This window comes from Sceloporus occidentalis, unplaced genomic scaffold (assembly GCF_023333645.1).
Source record: "Sceloporus occidentalis isolate IW3139 unplaced genomic scaffold, rSceOcc1.0.p SCAF_6, whole genome shotgun sequence".
Classification (NCBI taxonomy): Eukaryota; Metazoa; Chordata; class Lepidosauria; order Squamata; family Phrynosomatidae; genus Sceloporus; species Sceloporus occidentalis.
In genome coordinates this window covers 107,563,403-107,586,906 of record NW_028316986.1, presented here as the reverse complement: position 1 = coordinate 107,586,906, position 23,504 = coordinate 107,563,403, and the positions used below count along the sequence as shown (strand labels likewise).

General features: G+C 39.6%; 1 protein-coding gene across 3 annotated transcripts in view; it reads left to right on the top strand.

Moving 5' to 3' along the window:
• Positions 1-23,504, top strand: part of CRYBG1 (crystallin beta-gamma domain containing 1) — a 150,089-nt gene that overhangs the window by 25,023 nt on the left and 101,562 nt on the right. The window contains exon 1 of one of the 3 annotated variants that reach the window (XM_089530652.1): positions 18,961-19,014. The exons of the other annotated variants lie outside the window; for them this stretch is intronic. The gene's annotated coding sequence lies outside the window, so the exon portion shown is untranslated. Of the gene's footprint in view, positions 1-18,960; positions 19,015-23,504 lie in introns of those variants that run through there. 3 annotated transcript variants of the gene reach the window in all.

Genomic DNA, 23,504 nt, shown 5'->3' with positions numbered 1-23,504 from the left:
CACTGACACACTATCTGTGTAATAGATGAGTCAACAAATTATGATAATCCCAGAGACTATTACTAGTGGGGAAGCAACCAGAGTCACAACAAGAGGTGTCACTGGTACTGCTTGGGTAATCATGGACAGGTTTGTGTGTGTATGAAGGTGTTAGCTAGGAAACTACACTACTGGAAATTGCAGAGATGGAGCACAGCAGGTCTTTCCAGTACATTGTGTGTGGCCTTCTGACAGCTTTTCCCCAGTGTATGCAGATCATGTATGTCCTGGAGAGCTCTTGGGACTGTTTGTTGTGTTTCACCATCATTAGCTGTTAATTGATGAAAGAACCTGCTTTGAAATAGTACACAGATACTTAACTCTGTGTCATAGATACAATGACTACATTGGCTTCACTGGTATTTCCTGCAGTGAATGTGTAAAATATGAAGAAGCATATATAGTCTTTCCATCAGTTCAGTGAATATGACCTACATAGCTGCACCAGCAGAGATTCTGGTGCATGTCTGTGTTTTTTTTAAGAGCAAACACCTGTCCTTTACAGCTCATGGGCCAGTATACTGCCCATACTCACACTGAGAATCAGAGCAAGTCCAAGTATCCACGGCCTTGTTTACAAATATGTTCCTTTCTGAGACATAGCCATGTTAGTTGGGAAGATCAGTATGCAAAGGGATCTAGTACCCGCACCTTTGAGACTAACTGTGTGGAAGAAGTTGCAGCATAAGCTTTCATAGACGTGGTCATTCCATGTATCTGAAGAAGACCAAGACTGCGAAAACTTGTACTATAACTTCTACACATTTAGTCTCAAAGGTGCTAAAAGATCCCTTTGCATACTGATTTTCCTTTCTGTTTATCTCTGTGGTGCCAGGAATATGTTTATTCCTCTGTTCACACAACATGACTTTCCAAATTATTGAGATTAAACCACCTCAAGGTACAGCACTATGACTAGGGTTGCCATATCCCGCCTGGGGGCGGGACTTTCCCGGTTTGGGGTGGGGCCACACAGTCCTGCCCCGGCTTGGCCCCACCCCCGGGACTCCCCCCCCCCCCAGCGAGGCCCTGGAGGCAGCTCCACCCCTCCCCGTGGCTGTGTCCCACCCTCCCTGCCTGGCTCAGCCTAGAGAGCAGGTCTTCAGGACACCTGCCACTCAGAACTATTGCCAGCCCACTTGGTATATATGTCTTGCAAAAGGCATTACTTTCCAGGTTACAGTGAGGAAAAAAAAGGCCATAAATCGTTCATGTTTCACTGGGAGTCTAAATGCCTCATCTTTTAAATGTCTACCGCGTCAGTATTCTTGTAATTCTTTATCACAGGATCGTTTTTGAGGCCCTAAACACCTGTACTTGTAATATGCAAATTTCTCCCGAAGCTGACCAATGAGAAAGAAGCAATCAGCCCTCCAATCGGGTTGGTTTTCAATGGCTTGGTGAAGGAAGAGATTTTGCCTTGTAAATAGGAAGGGCTTTGGGGTAGCAAAAGGCTGCAGAAATAGTTTGACACCCCCCCTTAAACATCCATGGCTCAGTGCTATAGGATTCTGGGAATTGTAGTTTCTTGTGGCACCAGAGATCTCTTGACAAAAGGAGGCTGAATAGTCCACAGAGCTACAGTTCCCAGGATTCCATAGCCTTGAGGAGGAGGAGGAGGAGGAAGGGTGCCTTGAAGGGCAGGGCAGAATTGGGGCAGAGGAGGAGGAGGAGGAGGAGTTGGAGGAAAGCTGAGTCAGTGGCCATTAGGTCTGCCTTGGTTTTTTGGGGGTTTTAAATTATTTTTAAAAATATAACATACTTATTTTATTTTATTAATTTTTATTATTGCTTTTTATTTTTTAATTTTATTAATTTTTATTATTGCTTGTTTTTATTTTATTTCATTAATTTTTATTATTGCTTGTTTTATTTTATTTCATTAATTTTTATTATTGCTTGTTTTATTTTATTTCATTAATTTTTATTATTGCTTGTTTTTATTTTATTACATTAATTTTTATTATTAAATATATACACCCCTGCCTTGTTTTTTTATTATTTTTTATTATTAAATATATGCAAGTGCATTTTCTGTGTATTTATGGCGCTTTGAATGCTAACAAGTCTGCCTTTCTTGGCCAATTATAGTGGTGATGATGATGATGATGATGATGGTGGTGATATTGATATCAACAAGCCTCTGAGGCACGGCCAATGTAACTTGCCGTGATTTTTACAAACTCATGCGCAGTGAAGAAAAACCACAGTCCCATGACCAAGTACACACTTCTGAGAAGTACAGTTGAACCCAAGGGCAAGTCCATTTCTGCCATCTGTCTAGGAATAATGCCAAAATGTCCTCCATTTTGATCATGCCTAAAAAACATGCATTTATATTAACATTTTTTAAAAAAAACCTCAATTTTTTCGCATGTCCTCCATTTTGTTAAAAACGTGTCCTACATTTGAAAATGTTGCCCTACATTTGTCCTACATTTGTCCCGGTTTAGAGGTCCTGACTTATGGCAACCCTAACTATGACATGACATTTTAAAGCAATTTATCATTCTATCTTCAGATTTTATTTTTTAATAACATCTGTGTTCTGTTTTGAAACTTTGAAAATATTCATTCTGATATCAAGACAAGATGCCCTGTTGAATTAAATAGGAATAACTCTAAAGGAGTAATTTGCAGATCAAGACTAGAATATTGAAAAACAGGAAAAGGGAAATCTGTGGCTCTGTTCACACATAAGGATAACACATAAAGTTAAGAGCTGAAGTAGGAAGGTTTATTCATAATGATAAGGCAGATTGACTCGCTAGTCCTGGTTTATTGTGAACAAGTAGCATGTTGGTGCATGCAGCCCCTTTGTTCATCATTTTGAGCAGGTAAACATTTAACAAGGCAGCATTTGCTTACTGTGGCATCTAAATCCAGATTGTTGCTACCTTAAAAGCATGGTTTGGTGGCAAGAAATCAGGAGCCTGGAGTTCGGATGTCACAAGTGAATGCTTCCTTGTTTTACCTGATCATGTAAAAGGGGTAGGAGATAACATGGTGCATGCACCAGCATGATCCCCATTCCCAGCAAACCAGAATAAGTCAGACAGTCTGATTTATCATTCTGTGTGAATAAGGTCTTTGTCATTCAGCTAAACAAGATGTATTCTTCACAGTGCAAGTAATAAATTGTGGGAGGGGAAAATTCTACAAGAAATTGTCATCTTCATATGTAGCACCTAGTTAAATGGGCTGTTTAGTTACACATTATAGCATTTGTTGTAAACAAGTCAAAATTAGAAAAGTACAATTCTGGATCTTCCAAATGTAGCATTGCTCAGTTTTTTCTACACAATATCTACTGTGTATACTCATATATAAGTCTAGAAATTTAGGTAAAAAATTGACCCAAAAAACCTAGGTTGACTTATCCACAAGTCAATTGTTAAAAAATGGAACCATCCCCTAGTGAAAGGCAAGAGTATTATCTGCCCTGGAATCACTGAAACCCTTTTATTTTCTCAACCATCTAGCCTTTAGTATGAGCACAAACAATTATGCTTGCTGAAATTTTGTAAGTTCTTTGGCATCGTTTTCCTTTACTTCATCCTTTACATCCTTTGTTAGATGCCCCTAAGTTTTACCCTCAACTTATCCATGGGTCATATCAAAATCCATAATTTTGGTCTCAAAACCTGCCCTTGACTTATACATGAGGTCGACTTATAGTCGAGAATATACTGTATTCTTTCTATTTCTCAGCAGACTGACATGGTTACAAGTCCCCACTTTGATATATATGGCAACCTGCTAAAAATATTGATATCTGGTGGGCGTGGATGTGCATATGTAGGATTACTTAATAGTGAATATGATACACCACAGTGCTACATCCCATACAGCTCTCCTTACATTATACTACTCTTTAACAAGAGTCCTGTCATTTAAATTGTAAGTGTAACTGTTGATTTTCTTAAATTTAGTTGCGTCAAGTTTATAGCAAAGTTCTTATAGCAAGTTATTTCCAACTTATGGCAACTCTAAGGCGAATCTATTATGGTGTTTTCTTGGTAAGATTTATCCAGAGGGGCAATATTTGTTCAGATGCTTTAGCTACATCAGCACTGCAGAATTAATGCAGTTTAACACTGCTTTAACTACTATGGCTCCATGCTATGGAAGTCTGAGAGTTGTAGATTTCTGAGATATTTAGCCCTCTCTTGACAGAGAGCTCTAGTGCCAGAACAAACTACAGATCCCAGGATTCTATAGAATAGATCTATGACAGTTGAAGTTGTGTCAAACTTTTGATGCTACAGTGTAGCACCAGCCTTTGCCTTCCTCTGAGGCGGAGAGAGTGTGATTTGCCGAAGATCACCCAGTCGGTTTCCAAGGCAGAGCAGGAGCTCGAACCCTAATCTACAGAGTTGTAGTCCAACGCTCCCACCACTACACCACACTGGTATATAGGCGTTGGTGGTCACAACTTAGAACTGCAATGTTAACAAAGAAAATGGAAGCATTACATCAAAGAATAAATAGCATGCTCAATTAAAACTACAGGGTCATTTGGATGTATAAAATGGAAAGATGACAAACTACTAGCAAGCCTATGGAAAAGGAGTTCTAGTAGCTGACTCCCTGTAAAAACAATTTGACAAACATATGCTGAATTTTGTAAGCTGGAACCGCAAACAAAGAAGTTCTATATATGGAACTTCCTACGCTGTGGAAGTGATATATTATGGTCTGAAGCAAATCTTCATAACATCCGACAGCACAAGGACTGCCAGCATCATTAAAAGAAATCTGATCCTGAATGGGCAGTATGACTGATATTTTAAAATGCTATGTATTGTAGGCTAATCACATATGAAAACACATTTGTGGAAGATGAGTTATTAAAAATTTACTGACAAGAAAAACTGCAGTTTAAAACAAAAGATATTTTCAGCAAGATATCTGTTATTCCCTCATCCTGCCTCATTCATTGATTTTTGTGAAGGTTTCAGAGACATTTTCTATACATAATCCTCTTTAGTTTTTCTGTGGCTTCTTACATGTTTTTTAAAATACAGATAGACTATTGCGTAGTTCCTTCTGTTTGCTAGGGCAAGGAGTCTTTTGTCTGGAAACTCCAAAAGCAAGCTGAATTCCAGAATCTGTGGTCAGGCAATAATATCAATATGAAAACAAAAATTAAAAAAGGTTTACAATTGTATATTATAGCTAAGCTTTTAAGACTTTCATCAGGTAAGATACTACCCAAAGCGGGGAGAAGGGGAAAAATTCAATGTTGTTGAAGTCTTGGTATTTGCATGGTCACAGTACTGGAGGAACCAGAGTTGGGAAATAGGAGTAAGGAATAACAAGTAAAGAAGTAAGAGGTTTTTACAGGAGTAGGAGTAGGAATAAGGAGTAACAAAATACAGTAGATTTGTTATTCCTTATTCCTGTTATTATATTGTACATGCAAACATTAAAAAAACAATTTTATTATATTGCACTGGGGAAGGGACTGGGAGGCAAAGAGAGCCACTTACACACACGCACGCACACACACCAACCAGCCTTGCAAAGCAACCAGGGCTTTTCCCCAGGGCTGGGGAGTAGAAGTAAGGAGTAAGAGGTTTTTCCAGGGCTAGGAGTAGGAGTAACATTAAGAAAAAATATCATACTTCGGAGTAGGACAGGGAGTAACCTCAAAAACACCACTACTCCCCAGTCCTGGGAGGAACGCAGGAAGAATTAGACTGAACTTGATTAGGCCTTACTCAGTGTCACGCAGGTTTCGGGTTAACATCTAGGAAGAAATGAGAATTCTAACCATATTATATGGGAAGCATCAAAAGCAATTGTCAGAGGATTTTTAAAAATAAAAAGCAACCTTTCTTTAAAATGAAGACAAGAAAAGACCTGTTGGAATTAAATTTCCTGTTTAGCACTTGGAGAAAAATATGAGCATAGACTACAACAGTATATAAAGAAGTTTAAAAAAAAAAGGCTAGGAAAAAAACATGTATGTGTTAAATTGCTCCCAACCACAGACATTTTTGTGGTTTTAAAATGAGCATACATTGAGAGCAGCAATGAACTGAATACAGTTGCCAGATTTTAAAAAATGCCAAGGCAAGCTTTAATAACACAGATAAGGCAAGGAGAAGACCAATAACTTTGCCTGGTGGTATTACTAATGACTATCAACAGTATTAATAAAGATAAAGAGTACTGGAAGGAATTTTGCTTCACAGAAAATCTTCCATTGCATCATCATAATCATCCATAGAATCATAGAATCGTAGAGTTGGAAGAGACCATAAGGGCCATCCAGTCCAAGTCCCTGCCATGCAGGAAATCTAAATCAAATCATCCCCGACAGATGGCCATCCAGCCTCTGTTTAAAGACCTCTAAGGAAGGAGACTCCACTACACTCTGAAGAAGGAGTATGTTCCACTGTTTCCTCCTAATGTTGAGGTGGAATCTCTTTTCCTGTAGCTTGCATCCATTGCCCCGGGTCCTAGTCTCTGGAGCAGCAGAAAATCCCCAAAGAAATACTACAACTGGTTAACTACAGTGGGCCCTCCATATCTGTCGAAGTTTGGTTTTGCCAAAAAATGCAGATGTCTGTGCCCCATATTTTTTTTAATGGTGGTGACATGAGTACTTACACACTGAACATGCATGCTCACATTGCCACCATTGAATAATATGGGGCATGATCATTCACAGGCTGTTGAATATGTGGATGGGAATGTGAGGGTCCATTGTATATTGACTTTGAATGATGTAAGAAATCTAAGGAATCCAGTCACCAGAGAATAACTTTCTCAAGCAGTGCAAATTGTTTTAAAGGCAACTAAGAAACACCCTCTAGCAGTGCTTTATATAAAATGAAATCATGAGGAGTAACAGTTCACCTAACATGGAAGAAGGTCAAAATAAGTGCTGTCCCTAAGCATAGTAAGGACTATTGTAAATCAGAATAATTTCTGACTGTATTTCTGCTCGACCAAGATTTCAAAATATGGAATATTTTGCAAACAGATTCAATAATATCAGCAAACAGATTCAATAATATCAGCAAATATGTATGGCTGATCAACTAGGTTTTATTAAAACCTAATATTCAACTATTATCCTAAAAATCGTGAACAAAATATTTCCTATTAGGAATTTGGAAAAAAATTCCCATGTTTTGTTATTTATTGATGTAAAATCTTTGACAGGATAGGAGTTTTCTCTGACAGTTTTATTGAACTTTGGACTGACAGAGGGATTTATTAGATGGGTTAATCAACATTACATCAATAGTTTGCAAATTAAAACCATGCTTGCTGAAACCAAAAAGAGGCAGTTGCCAGGAATGCTCATTATCACCTCTATTTTTTGCTTAGTCAGTTGAGTCTATATTTGAAATAACTGCATTGAAATGAGGAAAAGACCAATTTAAACTAAACTTGTTACACTGTTTTAAGTCTCTGAGAAAACAAAACAAACATTTGGAAAAGGTTTGATACCTCGGGAATTCTCCCAGATATCAGGATATGCAAGTGACAATAAAATCAAAACAGTTAGGATTAAACACAACCCAGTGAGAGTTGATGTGCAAGGAAGTATTGAATCTCCTGTAGGGGAATCCATGTTTAATAGCTTATAAAGATTGTTCAGGAGTAGCAAAATGTAACATAAGTTACTGGTACTCATAATGAATTATATCAGGTAATCAACTTTTAGACTGCATCCGAACAGCAGAAATAATTTGGTTTGACACCACTTTAACTGTCATGGCTCAATGCTGTAGATTTCTGGGAATTGTAGTTTTGTGAAACATAGCAAAGTATGTGACATATATTATTAACGCATCTCTTAGGGAAGGCCAATTTCCAATGTGTTTTAAGAAAACGGTTGTAAGGCCACTTCTGAAAAAAGCTTCCTTAGACCCTCTGGATATGAATAACTATAGACTAGCTTCACATCTTCTATTTTTGAGCAAAGTGATCAAGAGGGTGTTGCTCTTCAAAGCCAAGTAGTCTTGGATGAAACTGATTATTGGTATCCATTTCAAACCGGCGTTAGGACAGGATATGGAGTTGAGACTGCTATGGTTTCCTTGGTCAGTGATCTTCGTCTGAGTATTGACAAGGGGAGTGTGACCCTGTTGGTACTTCTGGATCTCTCAGTGGCTTTTGACACAATTGATCATGACATCCTTTTGGAATGCCTGAGAGAGCTGGGAGTCGGGGGCATTGGAATCAGATAAATTCCAAAGGGTGATGCTTAGGGACAGTTGCTCTTCTAAACAAGAGCTTAAATTTGGTGCCCCTCAAGGCACCATTCTGTCCCCAATGCTATTTAATGTGTGTGTGTGTGTGTGTGTGTGTGCGTGAAGCTGTTGGGAGAGATCATCTGGAGACATGCGGTATATCTCTCCATGCCTTGGACGACAGCTCTCACTAAAGGTGGCATCCTCTCAATGAATGCCTTAAAGTGGTAATGGACTGGATGAGGAAAAACAGACTGAAACTGAATCCAGAGAAGACGGAGGTACTCACTGTTGGGACACCTAATCAAGGTATAGGAATATATCAACTGGTTCTGGACGAGGCACTCTCCTGAAAAGACTGTGTTTGTAGCTTGGGGGTGCTCCTCGACTCTTCGCTTCAGATGTCAAATCAGATAAATGTGACGGTCAGGAGCGCCTGTTATCAGCTTCGGCTGATACACCAGCTGTGCCCTTTCCTGGAACAGGGGGACCTGGAAACGGTGGTACATGCACTGGTAACCTCACAACTCGACTGCGCTCTACATGGTGCTACCCTTGTATCTAGTCTGGAAACTTCAATTAGTTCAAAACATGGCAGCCAGATTAGTCACCAGAACAGCTAGAGATGACCACATAACACTTATCTTAAAATCCCTCCACTGGCTGCCTATTAGTTTCTGGGCACAATACAAGGTGTTGGTAATTACCTTTAAAGCCCTTCATGGCCTGGGTCCAACTTATTTACGGGATCACCTTATTCTATCCACCCCACGCACTTAGGTTCTCTGGGAAAAATCTACTACAACCAAAAAAGACCAGGTTGGCTGTGGTTACTCAGAGGGCCTTTTCATCTGCCACTCCCAAACTATGGAGTCGGAAGAGATCCAAAACATTAGTCAATCGTGACGGATTTTTAAAAGCTGTCAAGACGGATCTCTTCAGACAGGCCTTCCCTGAATAACTCACTTGGTCAACCGCTGACATGAACTACCATATGTAATACCCCAGAATGCCCGTCTCTCTACTGCGGATTGATTGTTTTAATAATTTTAGATGAGATTTTACTACTGCTATTGATATATTATTATTATGTGGGATTATAATGTTATTGTTTGGAAGGAGGGATAATGGGTTTATTTTGTATTACTGTATTTTATTGTGTTGTAAGCTGCCTCAGTCCTGCGGGAGGGGCATTATTATTATTATTATTATTATTATTTAGCCTTCTGTGTCCGAGAGCTCTGGTGTCACAACAAACAACAATTCCCAGAATACCATAGCACTGAGCCATAGAAGTTAATATTGTCAAACTGGATTATTTCTGCAGTGTGGATGCAGCCTTGATTTAACAAAATGGAATAACTTAAAATTTCATGAATGGGAAGGATATCAGTCATGAAGATTAATGGGTTACTATTGTTCCTATTTTAAAATATTTAATTTTAAGTAATTGAATTGTGGTATTGTAAAAACTAACATTCGATTTGTGGTCAGCTAGCACTAATTAAAAAAGCACTGATTAAAGCTAAAACCTTTTGTCAGTTAACTACATATGAGGGATGGACTAAAACTGACACACATAAATTATATTTTTACCCTGTATACATTAGTATTATTAGATAGCTATATGACATCAGTGCCAACATTCAAAATGATCTGAATAGACTAGAAAGCTGGGCCAAAGCTAACAAAATGAAATTCAACACAGAGAAATGTAAGGTACTGCACTTAGGGCAGAAAAATGAAATGCACAGATATAGGATGGGAGACACATTGCTGAATGAAAGTACATGTGAAAGAGATCTAGGAGTCCAAGTAGACGATAAGTTGAACATGAGTCAACAGTGCGATGCGGCAGCTAAAAAGGCCAATGCAATTTTAGGCTGCATCAATAAAAGTATAGTGTCTAGATCAAGAGAAGTAATTGTGCCATTGTATTCTGCTCTGGTCAGGCAACACCTGGAATATTGTGTCCAGTTCTGGGCACCACAATTCAAAAAGGACATTGAGAAACTGGAGCATGTCCAAAGGAGGGCGACTAAAATGGTGAAAGGTCTGGAAACCTTGCCCTATGAGGAACGACTTAGGGAGCTGGGGATGTTTAGCCTGGAGAAGAGAAGGTTAAGAGGTGATATGATAGCCCTTTTTAAATATGTGAAAGAATGTCATATTGAGGAGGGAGCAAGCTTGTTTTCTGCTGCTCCAGAGAACAGGACCCGGAACAATGGATGCAAGTTACAGGAAAAGAGATTCCACCTCAACATTAATTAATTTAATTTAATTTGTTTTATTTATATACCGCTATTCCAAAGATCATAGCGGTGAACAGCAAGTAAGCTAATTAGCAAGTAAGCTAATTTGCCCCCCCAACAGTCTAGGTACTCATTTTAGCGACCTCGGAAGGATGCAAGCCTGAGTCAAGCTTGGGCCCTTTTGCTGGTCTTGAACTCGCAACCTTGTGGTTTCGAGTGAATGGCTGCAGTACAGGCATTTAACCACTGCGCCACCAGGGCTCCAAAAGCTGTTTCTTTAATTAGGAAGAACTTCCTGAGAGTAAGGGCTGTTCGACAGTGGAACACACTCCCTCGGAGTGTAGTGGATTCTCCTTCCTTGTAGGTCTTTAAGCAGAAGCTGGATGGCCATCTGTTGGGGATGCTTTGATTTGGATTTCCTGCATGGCAGGGGGTTGGACTGGATGGCCCTTGCGGTCTCTTCTAACTCTATGATTCTATGATTCTATGATTCTATGGTGTAATGGTTTGTGCATTGGACTGTCACTCAGGAGACCAGAGTCCCTGCTTCGCCATGGAAACCCACTGGGTGACCTGGGTCAAGTCATACTCTCTCAGCCTCAGAGGAAGGCAATGGCAAAACCCTCTCAGAACAAATCTTGTCAAGAACCACCCCCCATGATAGCGGTAGAATTCAAAGATACAGCCGTGTTAGTCTGTAGAATCAGTATGTAGAGAGATCATGTAGCACCTCTGAGACTCAAGTTTATCCATATTTTGTCCAAATCCAAATTTATCAATATTTTCCTTAGACTTTACAAGGAAGATTACAAAGACTATAAAGATTACAAAGGATTTGGGAAATTAGAGGCTCTAGGAGTAGGCAGTGTTAACAGAATTTATGAAATCATTACAAAATGAGTTAATCAAGATTTACAATAAATTCACACAAAAATTGAAATGTAGCAATATATCTTCCTTTTCTCAATTCAAACAAGAAATATATGAAATTCTATTTCTCCTCTCCATATTTGCAGAAGAGAAGTATCAGCCGGGGTCTAATGAAGTGGTTTTATCTGATAAAACTATTTTAATTAGTGGATCCAAAACTGGGTCTTGTGAAACTTGTCCAAAAGCTGTTTCTTTAATTAACTAAGGAACCTGGTGATTTAGTAATTTACCTAAAATTTAAGAATGACAGCCTGGTTATCCTGCTACTTTGTTGTCTGTTTACACAAGCTTCTTTCTAAACCTTAAGGGCAAGAAAGAATCTTCTATTTCTTAATTGTTTTCAGTCCTTTGGTCTAGTATAAATGGTCTTGCAAACCCGGCTTGGAAGCCTCAGGCAGTGAAACAGTTCTAGTAGTTTGTTTTACATTAATCTTTATTTATGACCACTTTGTCTGCTGTATTTTAATTACTGTCATCCAATTTTCATACTAATGCTACAGTTAGTCTTAATAGAACAGAAAAATAAAGGGATTAGATATCAAAATCTTTGCTCCATATATATGACTTTTTCATCAGCTCTGTAAAGTAATTTTCACAACTTAAGATTTTTTCACAACTGAAACAGCAAACTCTTTCCAGTACAACGTTGTTGTTGTTGTTGTTGTTGTTGTTTTAAATTTATAAGATGCCTGTGGGATAAACGGTCTCCAGGGCAGTATGCAAAATTAATTAGAAACCACATAACATAACAATGTTAAAAGCTGAAGATCAGTAATTAACACCAATGATCACTATACAATCCCAGGAGAGTTCTTTGCCAATTATGGTCAAGGGAAAGGATAGACCATGGTTGACAATGGTTAGAAGAGAGTTGTACAAATGGGGATGGGTGGGCTGTTTCCAAAAAGGCACTATCCTGGTTCTGACCAGCCTAGCTGTACTTAAAGATGAGCACAGGATAGCACAGGAAATTTTAAATGCTGTAACACTATGGGTAACATTCTGATAATATAGGACTTAAAATATTTGCTTCACAGTTTCTGGGAACTCAAGTCTGTTAATCTAGTCGCTTTTCAAAAATACAGTTGTATTTTTCAGTGTTGCAGTGTGTTAAAATGTATGAAGGGGCTACAGTACATGTCAAGCATCTTAATGAGCTTCAGATTTGCTTTGCAGTTTAGAGTTACTTCACACAATATAAGAAGAGCCCTTAATGGATGAAATCAATACTCAGGGATGTGGTTTTTTTATGCAGTCAATCCACTTGAAGTACTGTAGTCTCTCTCTTTTCCGACTGCTTTCCTCTTTGTCAACACTTGCATAATATTTTCCATTGAGACATCTCATGTGAAATGACCAAAGTACATCAGCCTCAGTTTAATATTCTTTGCTTCTAGTAAAAGTTCAGTCTTGGTTTGCTCCAAGTCCCATTCATTTGTCTTTTTAGCAGCCTACAGTATCCATAGAACTCTTCTCAAGCATCATATTTCAGATGCATTGGTTTTCTTCCAAATCAGCTTTCTTCACTATCCAGTTTTTGCAACCATATATAGAAATTGGAAATACAGTGGTATGGACAATTCTAAGGCCAACTCTGTGTTTAGCCTTCTTTTCTTCTGCCTTGTTGATATTTTGATTTGAGCCATCTCATCCCTTCTTCTCCAGTTCTCTCTTGTATTTTTTTCTAGATTATATCAGTTTAGAGGCAAATGAATTTCCTTCTGATACAGCACTTTGTAGTTTTTGATAACAAAAATAATTATTTTTCACAGTGCTTTTTTAAAACTTTCAGAATTTCATATGAGAGCTATATTTTTAAACATACTAGATTAGCGCATTGGCTTTAAAGTGCCTTATCCCTGACCTTGGGCAAGTCACATGCTCTCAGCCTCAAGGGAAGGCAATGGCAAACCTCCTCTGAACAAGTCCTGCCAAGAAAACCCCATGATAGGGTTGCTTTAGGGCTGCCATAAGCCAGAAACGACTTGAAAGTACATAATATACATGGTAGGGTATAATCTGCATACCTTAAATCAGGGGTCGGCAACCCCCGGCCCGCCGGCCTCATCCGGCCCGCGGAGCGGCAAGACCAGCCCCAGCCTGGCGGGCCGGCGTCCTGGGCTCCCTGAGGGTCTTTCCTCCGCCAGACTTCTCTCTCCGGAGGGAGGTTTGGCGGAGGAAGGGCCTCTGAGGGGGAGGCCTCCAGCGCTGGCGCCCCCAGCCGGCCCTTTTACTGGCCTCTGACGGGGCCTGGGGCCCCCTCAGGGGCCAGCAGAGAGGGGGAGGCCTCCAGCGCTGGCCCCGCCCCCGGAGGGTGGAAGTTCCACCCCCGGCATGCAGCTCCGCCCCCGGCATGCGGCTCCACCCCAGAGGGTGGAAGCTCTGCCCCGGCATGTAGCTCCACCTCCCGGAGGGTGGACGTTCCGCCCCCGGAGGGTGGAAGCTCCCCCCTGCTTCGGCCCCCCATTTGTCTGAGGGACAGCAACCCGGCCCCCGGCTCAAAAAGGTTGCCTACCCCTGCCTTAAATGCTTGGCGGCTTTTTTCCTTTCATTTTTCTCACTTGTTCCCTATGAGTATAATCCTGCTTTCCTGCTGATATGTTCTGCATATAAATCAAATGGATAGGGTGATAACATGCAGCCTTGTCTGACCTCCTTGCCAATGTTGTTTCCTCACAGTGGCTTTAAAAATGATCAATTTCATAACATTGTTATAATAATTTCTGAAAGTTAATTATACTTTATGTGAAGTACTCTTTTTGTTTGCCCTAACTATATCCAGCAATTTTATTACATCACCATAGGTTCTAATATTATGAGAGGGAGAAAATTGCCTCATCTCTCTAAACCACTCATATTGTTTTGACAGCTATTTGGTGCCACTGGATAGCTTTCCATCTTTTCCTCATAATGTATCATTGAACACAGTGCATGACATGAAACATTTTTCTGAGCATTAAATAATTATGTGGGTGTTAAAGAACAATTTATTGACTATACTAAACAGGAAGCAATTAGATACAGAAATCCTAAGGAGAAAGCTTCAAATTAAGGTTGTAATAAACAAAGTCCCTTTGTTGAAGGGACTTAATTGCAAGTAAAAACAGAAGAATTTCGGTTGTAGATGAATTAGCATTATATTAAGTACTTTGGGGGCTATTTTTGTTTTGCACCCAACAACACAAGACTAGCACTAGTGTAGAAGGAATCTTTTCCTCTGACACTTTGCATTTTTATATAGGGTCAAAGAAACCTTATAATAAGAGCTATATTATCATAAGAGATGCATGTTAAGAAGTGAAGTTTCTTAAGTTAATGCTCTTATGTAAACTACTTCTTTCCCAACTATCACTGCCACTCACAGGTACACTGTATTTGCAGATCATTCAGTCAACATTTATTAGTGCAACCCATCAATACAAACAAACAGAAATTATATAATATTAAATAGGATACAGTTTAACATTCCATAATCACGGCAAAAATTATATACTCAATAAAACATTTTAGGTAGTCTGACCAATTATATGAATTTTCTTCTCTCTAATCTTAATTACAAAAGACAAAAAATCCTGATAACTGACAGGGCTACAACTGTTTGTTACTCTGATTATAAAAAAAAATCCAATGAAATATGTGACATAGTTTCAACCTTCTGCAAACCACAAGGGCAAAATCTCAAAGAGAGGGGTAGCCTAGCATACCTACCATAAAGCAAATCTGAAAGAAAGCATTACATCTGGCATTAGTAAATAATATACAGTCACTAGGAACAGTAATTAGAAATTCATTTCAGTCCCATCTGAATTAATTAATGCATCTGACTCTTGCAGTTCACTGGACCCTGTTAGATCAAAACCTTTTGTAAATGGTTGCATCAGATAAAATGGTGATGGTATTATTCATTGAATAGCCATGGAGTTTGACAGATGGGATCTCAGAAAGATCTTTCTTGTATTTGTAGATCTGTCCTATCAGTAGTTAAATTTTGGACTCTTTTTTTTCCAAACTGATAAATCAACAGAACATTTAAAGCAATAATCACAAACTAATTAACCACCTTTAAATTTAAAACTTTGTTTTTAATAGCTGCACATAGCAAATTTCAGTTGTATTAAAATAATTATTGTGTATAGAAATAATTATTATAAATGTGAGAGCAGATTAAGAACACTGGAAACTATAATTAGATGCTTGAACATAACATTCTCCATCAAGCTGGGCTGCTTAAACTGGTTTAGAAGAGAACCTTTCTCTCACAAGTATTTTCTACATAATAGATAGGCTTTTTCGACGTGCATACCCACCTGATCTTCTATGAATTACAGACTGTTTCTATATGGAACAAGAGCATCTGACCCCATGATTGTTGATTTTATGTTTTTAACTGTGGTTTTAACTTGTGTGATAATAATATTGTAATGTTTTAATTGTATTTTTCAAACTCTGTTGTGATCCCTCTATTATTATTATTATTATTATTTTGTACTTTCTTAATTATTGATATACCATGTCCCCCCCCCCCAAAGGACTAGAATTGCATAAAGTATTAGTTTCATTTATTTAAATAGTTGAACATTGGATCTGCAAAGATGATCAAGAAATAACGGCTGGTATTCTGTTATTGACATATACAAGGATAAGTACAATTTATGCTTTTTTTTATGGAGATTGCGGAGGGAGGTATTCACAACCCTCTATCCTTCTAACCATTGAACTCACCTGTCTCCTTAAGGAGCTCCTCATACACAGCCATTTACTGGAAAGGGAAGGGAGGAGACAGCCACGGTCCATTGGGCTATTTTACCACAGCTTGACATATCATGGGATGAAAGAGATGGGCAAAATAAAGTGGCTTCCAGCTGTTTTGAAGGTGAGGCATTTATATGACACATTCCAAAGTGGGTGAAAATCAAAAGGAAGCCATGCTTCTGGGGTAAAAACCAGAGAACAAAGAAGCCAGGTTACTCCATCTTAACCCAGAAAATGCATATCTTTGCACCTGCATATAAATAGCCCAGTGTGGAGCTGCAGAGAAGCAAAAAAATAAAATAAAATAAAAAATAAAATAAAATAAAAAAATGAAAGTGCAACAGCTCCAATGTATGCAATTACAACATAAACAAACCAGACTGTCCAGCAAAGGGGCATGGGTGAACGGGAATTTCGGGGGCATGTATGGAGACCCGCCATGATTGTGCTTTGCCAGTGTATTATTCATGCACTGCTGCCTTGTACCAGCAGAGCATTACACATGCAACTGTGTGGCCAACCAAAGAGGTGGCCATACAATGGGATGGCATCGGGGCAGGATGTGGGAGGTAACTGGAGGTCGCAGGCATGTGTGCGCGTGCACAATGATGCACATGCATGGTGGGGAGGCAACGAAAAATTACCTAGCAGCACAGCTTGACACCATGCTGTGCAGTCTACCTGTGGGTATTTGGTCTCCCTTGGGAGCGAGCTATGTGCACAGTGGGGTTTCAACACGCTTTTGGAAAAAGCAAGATTGAGTCTCTTTTTCTGCCCATCTGCTCTGGTCCTATGATGACATCATCCTCCTAGACTTCCTGGGGGCTGTCTAGAGGTTTTGGAGAATGACATCATTGCTATACAGTACAGTATAGGTATATAGATGGGTGATGTATGGCAGTCCCCCATCCTCCCCTGACAGTAGATTACTTTGGGGGCATTCAGGAGATAGGCTTGTTTTCCATGAGGGGAAAGGAGGATGAGGCAAAGTTCTATCTGGCAAAACTTTGTGTTTTGTCAAATATGCAGGATATTGGCCAAATTCTGTGGCCCACATTGTGGGGAGGAGCCTTATACTGTACTGTTGATCAATCTAGACTGTTGTCTATTCATACTAATAGTTCTGCTCTTGTGATTCTCAAATAGAGCATTTCCTGTGCTGGTATATTATTATTATTATTTGTATTTTCCCGCCTCTCCCAGGTGGATCGAGGCAGGATTACAACCCATAAAGTGCATACAAAACATGTAAATAAAATACAATACAGTAGTAATTACGTTAAAACTTACACTGTCGTCAATTACAATAACAATGCAGTCATACAGTAATCAAGGAGGTGGAACAATATCTCTTACACAAGGTCAGGTGGATAAGCTCACCAGAAGAGATCCATCTTAACTGCCCTCTTAAATGCCTCCAATATAATATGACTGTAGATTCTGGGCACTACAGAATCTAAGAAGAGCCCTATTGGATCGGACCAAAGGTGCCCAATGAGTTGTCTTCTATAGGAAGCCCACCAGCTGGACATGAATGCAATAGTACCATTCTTTAGTAACTTAGTAACTTCTAGAAGCATATTGCCTATCGTACTGGAGACACTTGACCATCTTTAGTAGTGACTGATGGTCCCATCTACCATGAATTTATCCAACCTCTCTTTAAGGCCATCCAAGTAGATAGCCTTCTTGTGACAATTTCATAGTAACTACAGGCTGTATGAAAAGTTGTTTTGTTTTCTAACTCTAGAATGTTCTGTCATTTGCTTCTGTGGTTGACCCCAGGTTCTAGTATTATTAAATGGGGGGTGGGAAGCTTCTGTCAGCCTTTCCCTGCATCATACCTTTATGATTTCTCCTTTTACTTCACCTTATTGTAAGTGAAACAGCCCCAGAGGTTGTAACATTTATTCACAGGAGTTGATCCAATCCAGGGGTAGGCAACCTTTTTGAGCAGTGGGGTGGAGCTTCCACCCTCTGGGGGCGGGGGCCACCTGCTGGGGGTGGAGCTTCCACCCTCCAGGGGTGGGGCCGCATGCTGGGGGTGGAGCTTCCACCCTCCAGGGGCGGGGCTGCATGCTCCGCCCCTGGAGTGATAATAATAATAACACTAACAGTTACTAGCATGGAAACTACTAAAATGCAATTCAGATTAGAAGGGAGAAAGCATGCACCACTGTCTCAACCCAGAAAAGCACAAGGAGCTGAGAGGAGTTTTTGCAAAGAGACCACCAAGGGCAAGTAAATAATAATAATACTAACAAGTTACTAGCATGGAAACTACTAAAATGCAATTCAGAATAGAAGGGAGAAAGCATGCACCACTGTCTCAACCCAGAAAAGCACAAGGAGCTGAGAGGAGTTTTTGCAAAGAGAACACCAAGGGCAAGTAAATAATAATAATAACAGTTACTAGCTACTACTAAACTACTAAAATGCAATTCAGAATAGAAGGCTAACCCCCCTCCCCTAATGAATCAACCAACCTCTCTCTGGCTTGCTCTTGCTCTTGCTGGCCGGCTGGCTCCTCCTTCTTCCTCCTCCTCCTTTCCCTGCTCTTCTATTCATAAGGAGGAGGAGGGCAGAGGGCAAGGTGGAGCCCGATGCAGGCCTGCTGCAGCCCCTGGAGCCCTGTTGGAGTGCTCCAGGGGCTGCACCGGGCCTCCTAGATGGGCGCCGCCATTTTGTTTGGCCGCGAGACTTTGGCCGCCATTTTGAAAAACAAAATGGCGGCTGGAGCGGTGCGGAAACGGGGGAAATCGGCAGCAGGACTGCGCAGGGGCTGGCAGGAAGGCCTTGGCGGGCCGGATCCGGCCCGGGGGCCGCAGGTTGCCGACCCCTGATCCAATCCCTTGAACATTTTAGTTGCCCTGTTCTGCATCTTTTCCAACTCTGCAATCCCTTTTCAGATGTGGGAATCAGCATTCTAGCTGTGGTCACATCATAGATTTGTATAAAGTAGACAGTTTAATTTGCATATATTCTATCATTTAAGCATATTCCCTTAGTTGTGATTCTCCAAATCACAACTTAGGGCCTGAACAGACAGACCAAAATAAATCTGCTTCAGGTCACTTTGGAGGTTTGCTGTTCAAATGATGCATGCGTCCAAAAAGGCTAGAAGCCGCACCAAAGCCATACTCCAGTCCTAAAGACTAGTGCGCATCTTTGGTGCAGCTTCTGGACTCTTAAGATGTGTGTGTCATTTAAACAGCATACCTCCAAAGTGACCTGAAGCAGCTTTATTTTGGCCTATCTGTTCGGGCCCTAAGTATATATCCTTTGGTTTTGTGACTTAATTCTTCAGAAATTTGTATGCAGAGGAAAATCCACACAATGCTTCCTGCTAGGTGTGAGTAAGAGAGTTTCTGTGCAATGGGGAATATTAATAAAAATATATTTTATGAAATATATTTGGAAGAAAATGTAATTATTCAAATGTAATGATTTAAAATTTGCAACCCAGGTAGGCACGGTTACATCTAGGAAAAAGGAGAAGCAGCCATCATATGTACATATAATTATATGCTTATGATGGTATATTTTTCTGTAGCTTTGTTTTTATATTATAAATAAGGAATAATCAGATGGTTACCCACCTTGTTGTGATCAAAAAAACTTTTTTTGCCTGCAGCAAATATATAATAAAATGTGTATCTATTTTAACCTTAATATATAACTTGAATGGGCACATGCTGAAAATATTGTGTGTGTGTGTGAATGTGCATGTGAATGCATGCATTTTAACACAGCTGGAACTGGCAATGTAATTAATGTGATGACTTTAAAGCGTATATTGACATTCTTTAGTCTGATTTTTTGCTGTGAATTAGGTGTGGTGTTTAAACTATTCTAAATATTTGTTTTGCTGTAGGTTAGAGTCCCCCTTTCTTTTCCAAGCAGCAAGTGTTATTCATGTGTATGGTTTATTGTGATTCACAAATACTCACTAGTTCCCTGTGCAGATGTCACTCAAGTTTTTGATCCTACTGCATTAGTGCCTCTGTTGAGTAAGGCTGGTTTCATGCCCAAACTGACTTATCTAGGGTTAGAAAGTACTGTTGAGAATAAATTGGTTGATACTGAACCATTCATTTGGCTTTTTTACAAAACCACTGTGTAATTTGGCTTATCAGATATATTGTTCAGGGAGCACCTTCACTGGAAGAGCAGGTACCAAAATCCTGATAAGCCAGTAGACAGGCTTATGTGAAAAGCTCACTCAGCATCTGCCTACACTCTTGAATTTTTCATAGTGTTTATCTACTTACTCTCATGAATGCTCACATTGTTTTTAGAGGTGCTTCTTTAATTGCTGTAATGTTGTGTCAGCATTAAAACTACCTGACAGAGTATCATTTTTAAAGTAAGTGGAAAACAGTAAATTGTAGACTCCAGAGAAATATTAAATAATGTTGATGAACTATGTGTGCTTGAAGTCAACCAAGTGCTAAAAAGCTAAGCTCACATTCAGCAAGGAGGAGTATTTGCACAGATAGACCTAAATAAAAAAAAAAATCCAGATACATCAGTCAAAGGAATCATCATTTGGTTAAAATTAATATACAAAATAAGAATCTATACAAGGAAGCAATTAAAACCTTTTTCTAGACCCAAGTATTTGAAAGAAATGTGCACTTTGGCCCTTATGAAAATCCATTGCCATTATTGGAATATTATGTCCCCACATGAAGGTTGGAATTAAAATTGCAGCAGGGTGCAGTAGAATTTCAATGAGAAGATGGCAGTTCATAAAAATTACCCACAGCTGCGAATGTTCTTTCTCTCAATGGGTAGAATGAAAGAAAATGTAATTTCCCCAGGAAGGGTTTAAATAATATATCTGTTTGCCTTTAAGGTACCACAAGGTATTTTAAAGATTCATTAAATGGTATGAGAAAGGGAGGAAAATTATGTCACTCATCACTAATAATACTGCAGAAAGTAGCTCCTAGTTATACTTGAAAAACTGCTTTTCACATAGAACTCAATAGTCTCAGCTGAATTGCTATCTGGGAAAGCTTCCCCCCTCCTCTGTGCCTTCACAGAGGGGGGGGGGGTATGTTGTTCTGAACCTCTAGACTGGCACCATTGTTCTCAAGACACACCAGGTAGCTCCTTGGTATAGGCCTGGGTCTGAAGTTATGCATCACAGGACTTCAGATTGAGATCCAGTATGATTTTTGTGCTGTCTCAAGTGAATTTTCATGAGACATCAAATCTCACAGGACTTCCCAGGTTCTTGCCAAGCTTGTGGTAGGCTGGATCTTAAACTGGGACTGTTCAATTTTGTATTGTTACTCTTGGACAGATTTCTCACACTTCTTTGCCACACCTAGCAAGGGGACATTGGACATGAGTTATATTGGGAGGGGGGAACCCTGGGGCTGCTAGACAGTTAGGAGAGGGGGAGGAACCTGCAGTTATGCAAGTTGCCTCATGTCAGGTGGACGATTTTTGTTCATCCCATGGATTGGTTGATATGCCAAGCCTTGCCAAATGCTTACCAGACTCCCGTTGCTTAACCCCCTGCTTGAGAATGTGTTGGTCTGAAAACCATGGGGGCTGGTATTCTCTCTACTTTATTTTTTTCTACACATTGTCTACTAGAGGACAATTATATATGAATGTAGCTGATTGGTATTTGTTGTATTAAAACTGTGGCCATCCCATTAACCATAGCATGGTGTCCGGCCCCTCTGTCTCAGTGCAAAAGGATCATTTTTCTAATGGCACATACTGAGGGCTTGAGTGTTCAGACAGATGTGATAGAAAAATTTTGTAGTTTCATTATACAATAGGTCAGGGAAACATAAGAACCCTAGCTTATTGATTACAGGCAGAGTGCTAATAAACCCTACCCATTTATCCCCAACTGCCACAGAATTGACTAAACAGACCCACATAACTTTAACAAGTCATCTGAATGTGGACAATTATAAAGCAAACTGACTGAGAAATAAACCAATGCAGGGAAAACACCTATGTTGAGAGCTCTGTGGTTTAACTGATCCTACTGCAAGTGGAAGCAATCAGGCAGTATATATTAGCATTGTTTCCATAACTGAGAAGCCAAGGTTCACACCATTTCCTTGTCCTTGTGTCATTTGATCATTGTTATGGTATTGTAGGACTAATGAATTATACACAACCCCAAAACAAATATTAAAGTCTTCATTTTAGAAAAGTCCCTGGTGGCAACTGCACAACTTTACTTTGCAAATGAAAGAAAGAGGTACCAAGCTGAGTTTACAGATTATTGAAGATTTTTGTTGTTAACTGCTATCAATTGGACTTTGACTTATAATGACTATAAAGAAGAGACTTCCAAGTCACGATATTGCAGTCCCTCCCATAAAAAGGACAGTTACTCCCTGATAGTTTTTGTTACGTACACCTGAAATAAATGCATAGTTAGTTGAGTAACAGAAGTAGGAGTGGGGAAAGCTAATTAAAAAAAAACCTTAACAGCTTACATCAAATATTTCTGACTTTTAATGAATTAAACTATTGTTAATTAATTAGTAAATCATCTATTTATTCACATTATTTTTCATTTTCAAATGCTATTAATGGGGCATGAGCCAACTTCATATAAAAACATTATTACATCTGACAGGCTTCTAAATATTAGTTTACAGTTTTTAAAATATCAGTTTATTATATCTATGTTAGATCCTTTTCAAAGCTTAAAAAGAGCAGTGTGTTGCTCATTGCTTGTCAGATCTTACAAGAAGGATGGTACTTATTTCTGTGTTATGGCAACCCTAAGATGGTCCTATCATGGGAGTTTCTTGGCAAGATTTGTTCAGAGGCAGGGTTTCTATTGCCTTCCCCTGAAGCTGAAAGAAAATGACTTGCCCAAGGTCACCCAGTAGGGTTCGCGGCTGAGCGGGGGTTCAAACCCTGGTTTCCACAGCTGTAGTCCAATACTCAAACCACTCCCATACAGTTTGCATTTTGTTTTAAGTAAGATACACATTTAGGCCTGTTACAGACAGCCAAAATAAAGCTGCTTCGAGTCACAGTGGAGGTATGGTGTTTCAATGGTGCATGCGTCCTAAGAGTCCAGAAGTCGCACCAAAGCCACGCTCCAGCCCTAAGGACTGGAGTGTGGCTTTGGTGTGGCTTCTGGACTCTTAGGACGCATGCATCATTGAAACACCATACCTCCACTGTGACTCGAAGCAGTTTTATTTTGGCTGTCTGTAACAGGCCTAAGTTTTGGGTGGCAGCATGGTGGTGGCTGGCTGCAGCCCTTGTCAGAATCCCAGGGGACATAATGTTTGTGGAATAAAGAATATCCTCTTCTCATGTC